Source organism: Daphnia carinata, chromosome 4 (genome assembly GCF_022539665.2).
Source record: "Daphnia carinata strain CSIRO-1 chromosome 4, CSIRO_AGI_Dcar_HiC_V3, whole genome shotgun sequence".
Lineage (NCBI taxonomy): Eukaryota > Metazoa > Arthropoda > Branchiopoda > Diplostraca > Daphniidae > Daphnia > Daphnia carinata.
The window spans coordinates 33,170-53,587 of record NC_081334.1 but is presented as its reverse complement, the minus strand read 5'-3'; positions in this window follow the sequence as shown (position 1 = coordinate 53,587).

Below are 20,418 nucleotides of genomic sequence, written 5' to 3'. Positions count from 1 at the left end.
ACGCAACAGTCAATTAGTCAACACAAATATTAACACATCTAAAAATTAAACTGAATTAGAAATGCCAAGCCTGTTTAACTGGACAATGTTGAAAAAGTTGAACAACGTTAATTTGAGGGTAATGGAACTTGTTGCAAGCTAATATCTGCAAATGAGTTATATAAATTTGAATGTAGGATGTTACCTGTTTAAATGAGCAGGAAAAAAAAACATTTTCTACTACAATACATCCAATGGTTGACTTTTGGGAGAGCTAAGAGACATCAAAAGAAACCACTGGCAACTGAATTATCCCCTGTTCAAATGAAAATTATATTGAAACAAACAGAAATGTTGAATTTTGGAAAAAAAATGTGGTATAAGAAATCGCTTACCTTAGTTAAAATATGACAGCAGGACGTTTTTTTCTACGTCCTTAAGTAGCTGAATTTCGTCTGACGTCAATGTGTCAATGATGGTGGAAAAGGATTGCTAAAATGCGGAATGTGGTGATTGGAAATGACTAATAAAAGGAAAAACATAAAATGGGAAAACGTTAAGCTGAGCCGTAGGCAGGTCGAACCTTTTTTCAGGTAGTCGAACCTTTTTCAGGTAGTCGAACCTTTTTTCAGGTAGTCGAACCTTTTTCCAGGTAGAAAAAAAACACGTGATGTCAATACGACCAATGATAAAACGGATGGCAAAAGGGAAGGAAAAGGTTAAGCTTTGCCAAAGGCAGTTTGAACCTTTTCAGGTAGTCGAACCTTTTAGCAGATAGTCGAACCTTTTTCCAGGTAAAAAAAAAACCACGTGATGTCAACACGACCAATGGCGAAACAGATGGCAAAAGGGAAAAAAAATGTTAAGCTTTGCCAAAGGCAGTTTGAACCTTTTTCAGGTAGTCGTACCTTTTTCCAGGTATAAAAAATCACGTGACTGAACACGAACAAATCACTGCGTGCGCACGCCGTTAGGTTTTTCGGACAAACACACAGACAGATACACAAGCAAACTCCTCCCACAAATAGACCTTTGGCTTTTATAAAGAGAGTAGATTCTATAACACTATATTCACATTAAATACACGTATATTTGATACTGTTTGAATGTAGATCATGAAACTGATTATATAACACTATATTGACATTGAATACACGTATATTTGATACTGTTTGAATGTAGATCATGAAACTGATTCTATAACACTATATTCACATTGAATACACGTATATTTGATGCTGTTTGAATGTAGATATTGAAACTCACTGTATCACACTATATTCACATTGAATACACGTATATTTGATACTGTTTGAATGTAGATCATGAAACTGATTCTATAACACTATATTCACATTGAATACACGTATATTTGATGCTGTTTGAATGTAGATGTTGAAACTGATTCTATAACACTATATTCACATTGAATACACGAATATTTCATGCTGTTTGAATGTAGATATTGAAACTCACTGTATCACACTATATTCACATTGAATACACGTATATTTGATACTGTTTGAATGTAGATCATGAAACTGATTCTATAACACTATATTCACATTGAATACACGTATATTTGATGCTGTTTGAATGTAGATATTGAAACTCACTGTATCACACTATATTCACATTGAATACACGTATATTTGATGCTGTTTGAATGTAGATATTGAAACTCACTTGATCACACTATATTCACATTGAATGAACGTATATTTGATGCCGTTTGAATAAAGATATTGAAACTCACAATATCACACTATATTCACATTGAATACATGTATATTTGATACTGTTTGAATGTAGATCATGAAACTGATTCTATAACACTATATTCACATTGAATACACGTATATTTGATACTGTTTGAATGTAGATATTGAAACTCACTGTATCATAACTATATTCACATTGAATACACGTATATTTGATGCTGTTTGAATGTAGATATTGAAACTCATTGTATCACACTATATTCACATTGAATACACGTATATTTGATACTGTTTGAATGTAGATATTGAAACTCACTGTATCACACTATATTCACATTGAATACACGTATATTTGATACTGTTTGAATGTAGATCATGAAACTGATTCTATAACACTATATTCACATTGAATACACGTATATTTGATGCTGTTTGAATGTAGATATTGAAACTCACTGTATCACACTATATTCACATTGAATACACGTATATTTGATACTGTTTGAATGTAGATCATGAAACTGATTCTATAACACTATATTCACATTGAATACACGTATATTTGATGCTGTTTGAATGTAGATATTGAAACTCACTGTATCACACTATATTCACATTGAATACACGTATATTTGATGCTGTTTGAATGTAGATATTGAAACTCACTGTATCACACTATATTCACATTGAATACACGTATATTTGATACTGTTTGAATGTAGATCATGAAACTGATTCTATAACACTATATTCACATTGAATACACGTATATTTGATGCTGTTTGAATGTAGATATTGAAACTCACTGTATCACACTATATTCACATTGAATACACGTATATTTGATGCTGTTTGAATGTAGATATTGAAACTCACTGTATCACACTATATTCACATTGAATACACGTATATTTGATGCTGTTTGAATGTAGATATTGAAACTGATTCTATAACACTATATTCACATTGAATACACGTATATTTGATGCTGTTTGAATGTAGATATTGAAACTGATCTGTATCACACTATATTCACATTGAATACACGTATATTTGATGCTGTTTGAATGTAGATATTGAAACTCATTGTATCACACTATATTCACATTGAATACACGTATATTTGATGCTGTTTGAATGTAGATATTGAAACTCATTCTATCACACTATATTCACATTGAATACACGTATATTTGATACTGTTTGAATGTAGATCATGAAACTGATTCTATAACACTATATTCACATTGAATACACGTATATTTGATACTGTTTGAATGTAGATAATGAAACTGATTCTATAACACTATATTCACATTGAATACACGTATATTTGATACTGTTTGAATGTAGATATTGAAACTCATTGTATCACACTATATTCACATTGAATACACGTATATTTGATACTGTTTGAATGTAGATATTGAAACTCACTGTATCACACTATATTCACATTGAATACACGTATATTTGATACTGTTTGAATGTAGATCATGAAACTGATTCTATAACACTATATTCACATTGAATACACGTATATTTGATGCTGTTTGAATGTAGATATTGAAACTCACTGTATCACACTATATTCACATTGAATACACGTATATTTGATACTGTTTGAATGTAGATCATGAAACTGATTCTATAACACTATATTGACATTGAATACACGTATATTTGATACTGTTTGAATGTAGATCATGAAACTGATACTATATCACACTATATTCACATTGAATACACGTATATTTGATGCTGTTTGAATGTAGATCATGAAACTGATTCTATAACACTATATTCACATTGAATACACGTATATTTGATGCTGTTTGAATGTAGATATTGAAACTCACTGTATCACTATATTCACATTGAATACACGAACATTTGATGCTGTTTGAATGTAGATATTGAAACTCACTGTATCACACTATATTCACATTGAATACACGTATATTTGATGCTGTTTGAATGTAGATATTGAAACTCACTGTATCACACTATATTCACATTGAATACACGTATATTTGATGCTGTTTGAATGTAGATATTGAAACTGACTGTATCACACTATATTCACATTGAATACACGTATATTTGATGCTGTTTGAATGTAGATCATGAAACTGCTTCTATAACACTATATTCACATTGAATACACGTATATTTGATACTGTTTGAATGTAGATCATGAAACTGATTCTATAACACTATATTCACATTGAATACACGTATATTTGATGCTGTTTGAATGTAGATCATGAAACTGATTCTATAACACTATATTCACATTGAATACACGTATATTTGATACTGTTTGAATGTAGATCATGAAACTGATTCTATAACACTATATTCACATTGAATACACGTATATTTGATGCTGTTTGAATGTAGATATTGAAACTCACTGTATCACACTATATTCACATTGAATACACGTATATTTGATGCTGTTTGAATGTAGATCATGAAACTGATTCTATAACACTATATTCACATTGAATACACGTATATTTGATGCTGTTTGAATGTAGATATTGAAACTCACTGTATCACACTATATTCACATTGAATACACGTATATTTGATGCTGTTTGAATGTAGATATTGAAACTCACAGTATCACACTATATTCACATTAAAATACACGTATATTTGATGCTGTTTGAATGTAGATCATGAAACTGATTCTAAAACACTATATTCACATTGAATACACGTATATTTGATGCTGTTTGAATGTAGATATTGAAACTCACTGTATCACACTATATTCACATTGAATACACGTATATTTGATGCTGTTTGAATGTAGATATTGAAACTCACTGTATCACACTATATTCACATTGAATACACGTATATTTGATGCTGTTTGAATGTAGATATTGAAACTCACTGTATGACACTATATTCACATTGAATACACGTATATTTGATGCTGTTTGAATGTAGATCATGAAACTGATTCTAAAACACTATATTCACATTGAATACACGTATATTTGATGCTGTTTGAATGTAGATATTGAAACTCACTTACTGTATCACACTATATTCACATTGAATACACGTATATTTGATACTGTTTGAATGTAGATCATGAAACTGATTCTATAACACTATATTCACATTGAATACACGTATATTTGATACTGTTTGAATGTAGATATTGAAACTCACTTCTATCACACTATATTCACATTGAATACACGTATATTTGATACTGTTTGAATGTAGATCATGAAACTGCTTCTATAACACTATATTCACATTGAATACACGTATATTTGATGCTGTTTGAATGTAGATATTGAAACTCACTGTATCACACTATATTCACATTGAATACACGTATATTTGATGCTGTTTGAATGTAGATCATGAAACTGATTGTATAACACTATATTCACATTGAATACACGTTTACTTGGTGCTGTTTGAATGTAGATATTGAAACTCACTGTATCACACTATATTCACATTGAATACACGTATATTTGATACTGTTTGAATGTAGATCATGAAACTGATTCTATAACACTATATTCACATTGAATACACGTATATTTGATGCTGTTTGAATGTAGATCATGAAACTGATTCTATAACACTATATTCACATTGAATACACGTATATTTGATACTGTTTGAATGTAGATCATTGAAACTGATTCTATAACACTATATTCACATTGAATACACGTATATTTGATGCTGTTTGAATGTAGATATTGAAACTCATTGTATCACACTATATTCACAATGACTACACGTATATTTGATGCTGTTTGAATGTAGATCATGAAACTGATTCTATAACACTATATTCACATTGAATACACGTATATTTGATGCTGTTTGAATGTAGATATTGAAACTCACTGTATCACACTATATTCACATTGAATACACGTATATTTGATGCTGTTTGAATGTAGATCATGAAACTGATTCTATAACACTATATTCACATTGAATACACGTATATTTGATGCTGTTTGAATGTAGATATTGAAACTCACTGTATCACACTATATTCACATTGAATACACGTATATTTGATGCTGTTTGAATGTAGATCATGAAACTGATTCTATAACACTATAAACATATTGAATACACGTATATTTGATACTGTTTGAATGTAGATCTTGAAAACGCACTCTATCAAACAATATTCACATTGAATACACGTATTTGATACTGTTTGAATGTAGATCATGAAACTCAGATCTATCACAATATATTCACATTGAATACACGTATATTTGATGCTGTTTGAATGTAGATATTGAAACTCACTGTATCACACTATATTCACATTGAATACACGTATATTTGATACTGTTTGAATGTAGATCATGAAACTGATTGTATAACACTATATTCACATTGAATACAAGTATATTTGATACTGTTTGAATGTAGATATTGAAACTCACTATATCACACTATATTCACATTGAATACACGTATATTTGATGCTGTTTGAATGTAGATCATGAAACTGATTCTATAACACTATATTCACATTGAATACACGTATATTTGATGCTGTTTGAATGTAGATATTGAAACTCACTGTATCACACTATATTCACATTTGAATACACGTATATTTGATACTGTTTGAATGTAGATCATGAAACTGATTCTATAACACTATATTCACATTGAATACACGTATATTTGATACTGTTTGAATGTAGATCATGAAACTGATTCTATAACAATATATTCACATTGAATACACGTATATTTGATGCTGTTTGAATGTAGATATTGAAACTCACTGTATCACACTATATTCACATTGAATACACGTATATTTGATGCTGTTTGAATGTAGATATTGAAACTCACTGTATCACACTATATTCACATTGAATACACGTATATTTGATACTGTTTGAATGTAGATTATGAAACTGCTTCTATAACAATATATTCACATTGAATACACGTATATTTGATGCTGTTTGAATGTAGATATTGAAACTCACTGTATCACACTATATTCACATTGAATACACGTATATTTGATGCTGTTTGAATGTAGATATTGAAACTCACTGTATCACACTATATTCACATTGAATACACGTATATTTGATGCTGTTTGAATGTAGATATTGAAACTCACTGTATCACACTATATTCACATTGAATACACGTATATTTGATGCTGTTTGAATGTAGATTTTGAAACTTACTGTATCACACTATATTCACATTGAATACACGTATATTTGATACTGTTTGAATGTAGATCATGAAACTGATTCTATAACACTATATTCACATTGAATACACGTATATTTGATGCTGTTTGAATGTAGATATTGAAACTTACTGTATCACACTATATTCACATTGAATACACGTATATTTGATGCTGTTTGAATGTAGATATTGAAACTCATTCTGTATCACACTATATTCACATTGAATACACGTATATTTGATACTGTTTGAATGTAGATCATGAAACTGATTCTATAACACTATATTCACATTGAATACACGTATATTTGATGCTGTTTGAATGTAGATATTGAAACTCACTGTATCACACTATATTCACATTGAATACACGTATATTTGATGCTGTTTGAATGTAGATATTGAAACTCACTGTATCACACTATATTCACATTGAATACACGTATATTTGATGCTGTTTGAATGTAGATCATGAAACTGATTCTATAACACTATATTCACATTGAATACACGTATATTTGATGCTGTTTGAATGTAGATATTGAAACTCACTGTATCACACTATATTCACATTGAATACACGTATATTTGATGCTGTTTGAATGTAGATATTGAAACTCACTGTATCACACTATATTCACATTGAATACACGTATATTTGATGCTGTTTGAATGTAGATATTGAAACTCACTGTATCACACTATATTCACATTGAATACACGTATATTTGATACTGTTTGAATGTAGATCATGAAACTGATTCTATAACACTATATTCACATTGAATACACGTATATTTGATGCTGTTTGAATGTAGATATTGAAACTCACTTACTGTATCACACTATATTCACATTGAATACACGTATATTTGATACTGTTTGAATGTAGATCATGAAACTGATTCTATAACACTATATTCACATTGAATACACGTATATTTGATGCTGTTTGAATGTAGATATTGAAACTGATTCTATCACACTATATTCACATTGAATACACGTATATTTGATACTGTTTGAATGTAGATCATGAAACTGATTCTATAACACTATATTCACATTGAATACACGTATATTTGATACTGTTTGAATGTAGATCATGAAACTGCTTCTATAACACTATATTCACATTGAATACACGTATATTTGATGCTGTTTGAATGTAGATATTGAAACTCACTTACTGTATCACACTATATTCACATTGAATACACGTATATTTGATACTGTTTGAATGTAGATCATGAAACTGATTCTATAACACTATATTCACATTGAATACACGTATATTTGATGCTGTTTGAATGTAGATATTGAAACTCATTACTGTATCACACTATATTCACATTGAATACACGTATATTTGATGCTGTTTGAATGTAGATCATGAAACTGATTGTATAACACTATATTCACATTGAATACACGTATATTTGATGCTGTTTGAATGTAGATATTGAAACTCTTACTGTATCACACTATATTCACATTGAATACACGTATATTTGATACTGTTTGAATGTAGATCATGAAACTGATTCTATAACACTATATTCACATTGAATACACGTATATTTGATGCTGTTTGAATGTAGATATTGAAACTCATTCTATCACACTATATTCACATTGAATACACGTATATTTGATACTGTTTGAATGTAGATCATGAAACTGATTCTATAACACTATATTCACATTGAATACACGTATATTTGATGCTGTTTGAATGTAGATATTGAAACTCACTGTATCACACTATATTCACATTGAATACACGTATATTTGATACTGTTTGAATGTAGATCATGAAACTAAATAATTGAATTCTATAACACTATATTCACATTGAATACACGTATATTTGATACTGTTTGAATGTAGATCATGAAACTGATTCTATAACACTATATTCACATTGAATACACGTATATTTGATACTGTTTGAATGTAGATCATGAAACTGATTCTATAACACTATATTCACATTGAATACACGTATATTTGATGCTGTTTGAATGTAGATATTGAAACTCACTTACTGTATCACACTATATTCACATTGAATACACGTATATTTGATACTGTTTGAATGTAGATCATGAAACTGATTCTATAACACTATATTCACATTGAATACACGTATATTTGATGCTGTTTGAATGTAGATATTGAAACTCATTCTGTATCACACTATATTCACATTGAATACACGTATATTTGATGCTGTTTGAATGTAGATATTGAAACTCATTGTATAACACTATATTCACATTGAATACACGTATATTTGATACTGTTTGAATGTAGATCATTGAAACTCATTGTATAACACTATATTCACATTGAATACACGTATATTTGATGCTGTTTGAATGTAGATATTGAAACTCACTGACCCATACTATATTCACATTGAATACACGTATATTTGATGCTGTTTGAATGTAGATATTGAAACTCACTGTATCATACTATATTCACATTGAATACACGTATATTTGATGCTGTTTGAATGTAGATATTGAAACTCACTGTATCACACTATATTCACATTGAATACACGTATATTTGATGCTGTTTGAATGTAGATATTGAAACTCACTGTATCACACTATATTCACATTGAATACACGTATATTTGATGCTGTTTGAATGTAGATATTGAAACTCATTGTATCACACTATATTCACATTGAATACACGTATATTTGATACTGTTTGAATGTAGATCATGAAACTGATTCTATAACACTATATTCACATTGAATACACGTATATTTGATACTGTTTGAATGTAGATCATGAAACTGATTCTATAACACTATATTCACATTGAATACACGTATATTTGATGCTGTTTGAATGTAGATATTGAAACTCACTGTATCACACTATATTCACATTGAATACACGTATATTTGATGCTGTTTGAATGTAGATATTGAAACTCACTGTATCACACTATATTCACATTGAATACACGTATATTTGATACTGTTTGAATGTAGATATGAAACTGATTCTATAACACTATATTCACATTGAATACACGTATATTTGATGCTGTTTGAATGTAGATATTGAAACTCACTGTATCACACTATATTCACATTGAATAAACGTATATTTGATGCTGTTTGAATGTAGATATTGAAACTCATTGTATCACATTTGAAGCTGTTTGAATGTAGATATTGAAACTGATTCTATAACACTATATTCACATTGAATACACGTATATTTGATGCTGTTTGAATGTAGATATTGAAACTGATTCTATAACAGTGTACTAGTATATGGCGGCCCGTCCCAGGACGGTAATAGGTGAATTCTAGTATTTAGTGTCTGCACTTCGTTTTCTCTCTCTGTCCTGTAGGCTCCCCCCCCCCCCCCCCCCCCCAATTTCCGGCCTCGATTCGCGATTTTCCGTCTATCTGCGTTTTCATCCTGCATGCAGTTTTACTCCAGTTCGTTTAACTTCGAAAGAAAAAATGTTTAAGCACTTGCCGGTGGCAGTTGGAAATGTGTTTCAGGTTGTCGAACCCTACTCCAGGTATTTCAATGTCACGCTATTCCTATTCGATCAATGGTAGGAGGGACGAAAAAGGGGTAGGCAAAATGTTAAGCCTATCGCTAGTGCCAGTTGTAGTTTTTGCTATTTTTGTGTTATCAATCCTTACACAACCTTTCCATTGCTATCTGGTGATGGGTCACGAATGAATCGGCAAACAAACGTTCATTCGTCAGTTGTATAACAGCGTTGATTTAGCATTACGCTAATGAAATCGCAAACGTTTCGGGTTTAAATCGTACTCATTGAATGAATTCTCCTTCTCATATATGACCAATTTCCGGAATCCACTGTCAATTGACAATTTTAGTCAGGAGCGTAAACGTTATCTGAAACATTACTGCAATAATCAAAAATTAAATGAGAATACTGGATGGTGTTACTTGCTCGATTGTGAACCTTGTTGAAAGATACGACATTCAAGAGCTTGCAGCTGCATGTTAAACTCGTTGACAGCTCATATGCACATCAGACTTAAGATATCGTTTCTCTAGAATCCATAATAGTTCCAGAAGATTTAATGTTTCTGTCGTGTAATCGAAAACAAAGTGTGATTGTAAAATTTTCAGCGAGCACATGAACATAATGTGAGACTTGTTGATATGAAGTTGTAACTGAATTTGCATATTTCAGAAATTGGCCATTAATTCCCAAATACAGGCATTGACCTGTTATTGAACTATAACATCATTGTTAAAATGGAGCGGAACTGGAGATGCAGCTCGTTAAGTTAAAAAAAAATTTTATAAATTTTTTTTTAAGAATTATCATTCAATAAGGAACCTGTTCAATAATAAATATTGCAAGCTTTAAGTCAAGTGTGATTTGTTGTGTGCTTCGAACCTGTGACATTTCTTTTGGTTGATCAGCAGTCGATCCTCGCGCAGCTTTTCACTTTCAAAGTTGCGAATGAAACTATGCTTCTGAAATTTGCACAATGCAACTCAAATATATGCTACACCAGTTCACCATTCAGTGTTTCACCATTCAGCGTTCAGATTAAGCCACCGTCTTCTTTAAATTTTAACAACAGCCAAGGAGTGAAAGAAATATAGTAACGCATGTTAAATTAGAACTGAAATGATCAACGCAGAGCCCTTTCATCCGGCAGACGTTAAAAAAACTGAATGTTGTTGGTTGAAAGTAGTACTTGGTGAATGGTATGATTTGCATATTTCAATGAGCTACTTGTTGACAAATAAGCACTGAAAGCTTCATGACATATGAGACTGGTTCAGTGCTTTGCGCGTGTGAGCTTCACATTTGTTGTATTTTAGTTGTGGTTTAAATTAGCTTAGCTTTAGGCATCATTTTGGGCAAGCACGACGTCAAAGAAAACTGTAGTCACCTGGTTGAAAACGCAGCTCTTAACTTCGAAAATTGCAAATGGAGTGTGCCTGTGAAAATTGCAGCATGCAAGTCAACGAATTCTTCATCTGTAAACCTGAGAAAATGTGTGATCTTCAAATTAAGAAACGGTATGTTTTTTTAAACGCAAACAACAGCCAAAACGGTAAACCAAAACCACAAGTTATGTTGAAAAACAACTGAAGCAAAAGTGTATATCCCCTTAACCTGGATGGGTTGAAAACGTTAAACGCCGTTGTTGAGAGTGGTGGAACTCACTGTATGCCAACATCTGCACGCTTCAGTGTGGCACCTGTTAACAAATAACTACTGAAAGCTTTGAATAAACCGTGACTTGTTGAATGCTTGTCACCTGTGAGTTTGGTATTTCTTGTAGTCCATCAGCAGTCCATTCTCGAGTAGCTCTTCAGTTTCAAAGTTGCAAATGAAATCGGCCTGTAAAATTTGCAGAATACAAACCAATGAATGCTTCATCTGTAAACGTGAGAAAATTTGTGATCTTCAAATAAAGAAGCCACAATGTCTTTAAGTAAGCGCATACTAACAGCCAAAATTGGTAAACAAAAGAACCCCACACATTTTAAAATACAATTGATGTGGAAATGAAGAGCCCATCACCTGAAATGTGTGGGAAAAGTTACACACCATAGGTTAAGAGTGGTAGGACTTGTTGAACCTCAACATCTGCCCGTATCGATGAGGTATCTAATTACAAATAAACATTGAAAGATTTACTTCAAACGTTACTTATCGAGTGCTGTCTACTTAAAAGGATGATATTTCTTTTAGTGTACCAGCAGTCCATCCTAACCTAGCTTTTCCCTCTCGGAGTTGCAAATGAAGCGTGTCTGCTAAATTTGCAGATTGCAATTCAATGGAATGCTTGTAAACGGGAAAATGTGAGGTTTTTCGATAAAGCCACAGTCTGTTTGTAAATTAAGACAGCAAAGCAGTGCAAAAAAAACATAAATGCACGTTAAAATAGAACTGAAGCAAAAAATGCTAAGCCCTTTCACCCGGAAGGTGTTGAAAAAAGCTGGATTCTGAGAGTATTACTTGTTGAGTACTTTAAACGTGAATGTTTGAATGAGCTACCTGTTGACAAATAAACCCCGAGAGCTTTAAGTCGTATGCGACTGGTTCACCGGTTCAAAGCACTAAACCAGTCGCTCAATAATAGTTTTTCTTTCCGTCTGAGCAAACTAAACTCCTACTGAACTACAACGGAAAAACTATTATCACGTGGTTAAAAGTGTTATTATACCAGGTTGAACACGCGTTCTAAAGAAATGTGCTAACAGAAATTGGTCACCCTAGTCAGTTATTAACAGCTGAATATGCAGAGCCCTTTCGTCTGGAAGATGTTGAAAAAGTTAAACGCCGTTGGTTTAGAGTGGTGGAGTTTGTCGAATGCCCGCTTCAATGGGGCCCTTGTTGACAAATAACCACTGAAAGCTTTAAATAAAACTTGACTTGTTGAATGCTTCATACCTGTGCGTTTGGTATTTCTTTTGATTGATCAGCAGCCCATCCTCGCGTAGTAGTTCACTTTCAAAGTGGCAAATAAAATGTGCCTGAGAAATTTGCAGAATGAAAATAAGAGAATACTTCCTGTAAATATTGAAAAATTTGGGTAATTCAGTTGAAGCCAAGCTGTCTTTTTGAAAACGTAAACAACGGTCAATTTGTTTACCAAAACATAAACACGTGTTGAATAACAACTGAAGTGGTGGTGCAGAGCCAGTTCAACTGGAACAGGGTGACAAAGTTAAATACTGCATGTTGTGGGTGGTGGTTCTTGTTGAATGCTAATATCTGCAGGTTTGATGAGGTACCTGTTGAGAAATAAAAATTGAATGCTTTAAATCAAACATGTCATGCTATGCTTATTACATAAAATATAACTTACCGAGTGCTGTTCACCTATGAGGTTCATATTGCTTTTAGTAGACCAGATGTAAGCGGGAAAAAATTTGTGATCTTCAGATGAAGCCATTGTCTTTCTGTGAATGTAAGCAATAGCCAATTAGTCAAAGACACATTTTAAAATAACTTTGAGGTAGAAATGCAGAGCCCTTTCAATTGTATGAGGTTGAAAAAATTAAACACAGTTAATTTGGGGGTGATGAATATAGTTGAACGCTACCATCTGCAAGTGAGTCATGCTTATTTGAATGTAAAATGTTACCTATTTCAATGTGGAGGAAGAGGATAAATTTTTTCACAGCAATATATATATCCAGAGGCTTTCTTTTCGGCGAGCTGGGAGACATTCAACCATACTATTGTCCAATAAATTATCACCTGTTCAAATGAAAACCACGTTAAAAAATAAGAAATGTAGAATGTTTGAAAGAAATGTGTTACAAGAAATAGCTTATCCCAGTTAAAATATGACAGCAGGACGTTTTTGTGTACAATGAGTTGGCTGAATGTCGGCTCAATTTCGTCTGACGACAATGTGTCAACGATGGTGGAAACGGATAGAAAAATGCGGTGGTTTGGAATGACTAATTAAAGGGAAAACGGGAAAAGGCAAAAGGGTAAGCCGAGCCGGCGACAGGTCGAACTTTTCTCAGGTATTCGGAACCTTTTCGAAGGTAGTCGAACCTAAATAAAATAAAACTAATGCGGCTCAAGGAATGCGTCAAATTTGATAAAATTCGTGTGATTATGAAGAAGCCACACTGCCTTTTAGTAAACAGAAACAATACTCTATTTGCTTACCTAACCATCAACACATGTTGAATAAGAACTGAAATGGAAGTGCAAAGCCTGTTCACTTGGAACGTTAACAAAGTTCAACACTGGTGGTTATGGATGGTTGTTGTTGTTGTATGCTAATACCTGCAGGTTTCCTGAAGTACCTGTTGACAAATAAGTATTGAAAGGTTAGAGTCATACACGTCTTGCTAAGCTTTATGTTAAACATTAGTTATCGAGTGTTGTATACCAATGAGGTGACATTGCTTTCAGTTGCTCAGATGTAAGAGAAAAAATCTGTGATCTTCAGCTGTAGCCACTATCTTTCTGTAAATGTAAAAGGCAGCCAATTAGTCAACTGAAGCATCGATACATTTTAAAATAGAATTAAAATAGGGAGGCAGAGCACTTTCACTTGGACGTTGTTGGAAAAGTTGAACAAAATAACTTGAGGGTGATGAACTACTTACTTCTGCAAATGAGTCATAAATATTTGAATGTATCATGTTACCTATTAAAATGTGCAGGAAAGGAATACATTTCTTCACTGCAATACATCAAATGGCTTTATTTTTGAGCGAGCTGAGATTAACCAGCTCACACTAAACCACACTACTACTGTCCAACAAATTAAAACCTGTTCATCGTAAAGTAAAAATTAGGTTGCAAATCAGATATGCAGATTTTTATAAATGTGTTCTATTAAATCGCTTACCCCAATTAAGATATCACAGCAGAAAGTTTTGTGTTGTCTGACGCCAATGTGTCAATGATAGTGGAAACGAATTGCTAAAATGCGGAATGCGAAGGTTGGGAATGACTAATTAAAGGGAAAAGTGGAAACGAAATAAAAGGTTAAGCTTACCCCGCGGCAGGTCGAACCTTTTCCCAGGTAGTCGAACCTTTTCTCAGGTAGTCGAACCCTTTTTCAGGTAGTCGAACCTTTTTCCAGGTAGAAAAAAGCACGTGATGTCAACACCACCAATGGCAAAAGGGATACCGAAAGGAAAAGAAAATGTTAAGCCTTGCCAAAGGCAGTTTAAACCTTTTTTCAGGTAGTCGACCCTTTTTTGAGGTAGTCGAACCTCTTTCCAGGTAGAAAAAAGCACGTGATTTCACAACGACCAATGAAAAAACGGATGGCGAAATGAAAGGAAAAAGTTAAGCCTTGCCAAAGGCAGTTTAAACCTTTTTTCAGGTAGTCGAACCTTTTAGCAGGTAGAAAAACGACACGTGACTGATCGCGAACCAATGACGGCGTGCGCACGCCGTTAGGTTTTTCGGACAAACACACAGACAGATACACAAACAAACTCCTCCCACAAATAGACCTTTGGCTTTTATAAAGATAGTAGATTCACATTAAATACACGTATATTTGATGCTGTTTGAATGTAGATATTGAAACTGATTCTATAACACTATATTCACATTGAATACACATATATTTGATGCTGTTTCAATGTAGATATTGAAACTCACTGTATTACACTATATTCACATTGAATACACGTATATTTGATGCTGTTTGAATGTGATATTGAAACTGATTCTAGAATGTATTTGATGCTGTTTGAATGTAGATATTGAAACTGATTCTATAACACTATATTCACATTGAATACACGTATATTTGATGCTGTTTGAATGTAGATATTGAAACTGATTCTATAACACTATATTCACATTGAATACACGTATATTTGATGCTGTTTGAATGTAGATATTGAAACTGATTCTATAACACTATATTCACATTGAATACACGTATATTTGATGCTGTTTGAATGTAGATATTGAAACTGATTCTATAACACTATATTCACATTGAATACACGTATATTTGATGCTGTTTGAATGTAGATATTGAAACTGATTCTATAACACTATATTCACATTGAATACACGTATATTTGATGCTGTTTGAATGTAGATATTGAAACTCATTGTATAACACTATATTCACATTGAATACACGTATATTTGATGCTGTTTGAATGTAGATATTGAAACTGACTGTATAACACTATATTCACATTGAATACACGTATATTTGATGCTGTTTGAATGTAGATATTGAAACTGATTCTATAACACTATATTCACATTGAATACACGTATATTTGATGCTGTTTGAATGTAGATATTGAAACTGATTCTATAACACTATATTCACATTGAATACACGTATATTTGATGCTGTTTGAATGTAGATATTGAAACTGATTCTATAACACTATATTCACATTGAATACACGTATATTTGATGCTGTTTGAATGTAGATATTGAAACTGATTCTATAACACTATATTCACATTGAATACACGTATATTTGATGCTGTTTGAATGTAGATATTGAAACTGATTCTATAACACTATATTCACATTGAATACACGTATATTTGATGCTGTTTGAATGTAGATATTGAAACTGATTCTATAACACTATATTCACATTGAATACACGTATATTTGATGCTGTTTGAATGTAGATATTGAAACTCACTGTATAACACTATATTCACATTGAATACACGTATATTTGATGCTGTTTGAATGTAGATATTGAAACTGATTCTATAACACTATATTCACATTGAATACACGTATATTTGATGCTGTTTGAATGTAGATATTGAAACTGATTCTATAACACTATATTCACATTGAATACACGTATATTTGATGCTGTTTGAATGTAGATATTGAAACTGATTCTATAACACTATATTCACATTGAATACACGTATATTTGATGCTGTTTGAATGTAGATATTGAAACTGATTCTATAACACTATATTCACATTGAATACACGTATATTTGATGCTGTTTGAATGTAGATATTGAAACTGATTCTATAACACTATATTCACATTGAATACACGTATATTTGATGCTGTTTGAATGTAGATATTGAAACTGATTCTATAACACTATATTCACATTGAATACACGTATATTTGATGCTGTTTGAATGTAGATATTGAAACTGATTCTATAACACTATATTCACATTGAATACACGTATATTTGATGCTGTTTGAATGTAGATATTGAAACTCACTGTATACACTATATTCACATTGAATACGTATATTTGACTGTTTGAATGAAACTCATTGTATAACACTATATTCACATTGAATACACGTATATTTGATGCTGTTTGAATGTAGATATTGAAACTCACTGTATCACACTATATTCACATTGAATACACGTATATTTGATGCTGTTTGAATGTAGATATTGAAACTGATTCTATAACACTATATTCACATTGAATACACGTATATTTGATGCTGTTTGAATGTAGATATTGAAACTCACTGTAACATACTATATTCACATTGAATACACGTATATTTGATACTGTTTGAATGTAGATCATGAAACTCATTCTATAACACTATATTCACATTGAATACACGTATATTTGATGCTGTTTGAATGTAGATATTGAAACTGATTCTATAACACTATATTCACATTGAATACACGTATATTTGATGCTGTTTGAATGTAGATATTGAAACTCACTTCTATAACACTATATTCACATTGAATACACGTATATTTGATGCTGTTTGAATGTAGATATTGAAACTGATTCTATAACACTATATTCACATTGAATACACGTATATTTGATGCTGTTTGAATGTAGATATTGAAACTCACTGTATAACACTATATTCACATTGAATACACGTATATTTGATGCTGTTTGAATGTAGATATTGAAACTGATTCTATAACACTATATTCACATTGAATACACGTATATTTGATGCTGTTTGAATGTAGATATTGAAACTGATTCTATAACACTATATTCACATTGAATACACGTATATTTGATGCTGTTTGAATGTAGATATTGAAACTCATTCTGTATAACACTATATTCACATTGAATACACGTATATTTGATGCTGTTTGAATGTAGATATTGAAACTGATTCTATAACACTATATTCACATTGAATACACGTATATTTGATGCTGTTTGAATGTAGATATTGAAACTGATTCTATAACACTATATTCACATTGAATACACGTATATTTGATGCTGTTTGAATGTAGATATTGAAACTCATTCTATAACACTATATTCACATTGAATACACGTATATTTGATGCTGTTTGAATGTAGATATTGAAACTGATTCTATAACACTATATTCACATTGAATACACGTATATTTGATGCTGTTTGAATGTAGATATTGAAACTGATTCTATAACACTATATTCACATTGAATACACGTATATTTGATGCTGTTTGAATGTAGATATTGAAACTCACTGTAACATACTATATTCACATTGAATACACGTATATTTGATTCTGTTTGAATGTAGATCATGAAACTGATTGTATAACACTATATTCACATTGAATACACGTATATTTGATGCTGTTTGAATGTAGATATTGAAACTGATTCTATAACACTATATTCACATTGAATACACGTATATTTGATGCTGTTTGAATGTAGATATTGAAACTGATTCTATAACACTATATTCACATTGAATACACGTATATTTGATGCTGTTTGAATGTAGATATTGAAACTGATTCTATAACACTATATTCACATTGAATACACGTATATTTGATGCTGTTTGAATGTAGATATTGAAACTGATTCTATAACACTATATTCACATTGAATACACGTATATTTGATGCTGTTTGAATGTAGATATTGAAACTCACTGTATTACACTATATTCACATTGAATACACGTATATTTGATGCTGTTTGAATGTAGATATTGAAACTGATTCTATAACACTATATTCACATTGAATACACGTATATTTGATGCTGTTTGAATGTAGATATTGAAACTGATTCTATAACACTATATTCACATTGAATACACGTATATTTGATGCTGTTTGAATGTAGATATTGAAACTGATTCTATAACACTATATTCACATTGAATACACGTATATTTGATGCTGTTTGAATGTAGATATTGAAACTGATTCTATAACACTATATTCACATTGAATACACGTATATTTGATGCTGTTTGAATGTAGATATTGAAACTGATTCTATAACACTATATTCACATTGAATACACGTATATTTGATGCTGTTTGAATGTAGATATTGAAACTCATTGTATAACACTATATTCACATTGAATACACGTATATTTGATGCTGTTTGAATGTAGATATTGAAACTGATTCTATAACACTATATTCACATTGAATACACGTATATTTGATGCTGTTTGAATGTAGATATTGAAACTGATTCTATAACACTATATTCACATTGAATACACGTATATTTGATGCTGTTTGAATGTAGATATTGAAACTCACTGTATAACACTATATTCACATTGAATACACGTATATTTGATGCTGTTTGAATGTAGATATTGAAACTGATTCTATAACACTATATTCACATTGAATACACGTATATTTGATGCTGTTTGAATGTAGATATTGAAACTGATTCTATAACACTATATTCACATTGAATACACGTATATTTGATGCTGTTTGAATGTATGAAACTCACTTACTGTATCACACTATATTCACATTAAATACACGTATATTTGATACTGTTTGAATGTAGATCATGAAACTGATTCTATAACACTATATTCACATTGAATACACGTATATTTGATGCTGTTTGAATGTAGATATTGAAACTCACTCTATCACACTATATTCACATTGAATACACGTATATTTGATACTGTTTGAATGTAGATCATGAAACTGATTCTATAACACTATATTCACATTGAATACACGTATATTTGATGCTGTT